This window comes from Egretta garzetta, unplaced genomic scaffold, assembly GCF_000687185.1.
Source record: "Egretta garzetta isolate BGI_Z169 unplaced genomic scaffold, ASM68718v1 scaffold197, whole genome shotgun sequence".
NCBI classification, from domain to species: Eukaryota; Metazoa; Chordata; class Aves; order Pelecaniformes; family Ardeidae; genus Egretta; species Egretta garzetta.
In genome coordinates this window covers 4,142,300-4,142,612 of record NW_009260274.1, presented here as the reverse complement: position 1 = coordinate 4,142,612, position 313 = coordinate 4,142,300, and the positions used below count along the sequence as shown (strand labels likewise).

General features: G+C 49.5%; 1 protein-coding gene across 1 annotated transcript in view; it reads left to right on the top strand.

Moving 5' to 3' along the window:
* The first annotated feature begins 166 nt into the window (after positions 1 to 166).
* Positions 167 to 313, top strand: part of ZEB2 (zinc finger E-box binding homeobox 2) — a 121,153-nt gene continuing 121,006 nt past the window's right edge. The window contains exon 1 of the mRNA XM_035897889.1: positions 167 to 258. The gene's annotated coding sequence lies outside the window, so the exon portion shown is untranslated. The remainder of the gene's footprint in view (positions 259 to 313) is intronic.

Genomic DNA, 313 nt, shown 5'->3' with positions numbered 1-313 from the left:
CGGGCGGGAGGAGGTGGAATTGCATTTCTGCCGCTAAAGCGTTCGCGGAGACTTCAAGGTATAATCTATCCCAGATCCTTTCCCAGAGAGAAACTTGGCGATCACGTTTCCACATGATGCTCACGTTTGGTGCTCTTCAATTATCCCTCCCCACAAAGATAGGTGGCGTGTGTTTCAGGGTCTCTCCTCTCGCTCCTACAGAAAAGAAAAAGAAAAAAATGTCATTAGAAGAGGCGTAACACGTCAGTCCGTCCCCAGGTTTGTGTTTCCTGGAGTGGCAGAAAGAGATCAGTCCTAACCTGCCCAGCAGGAA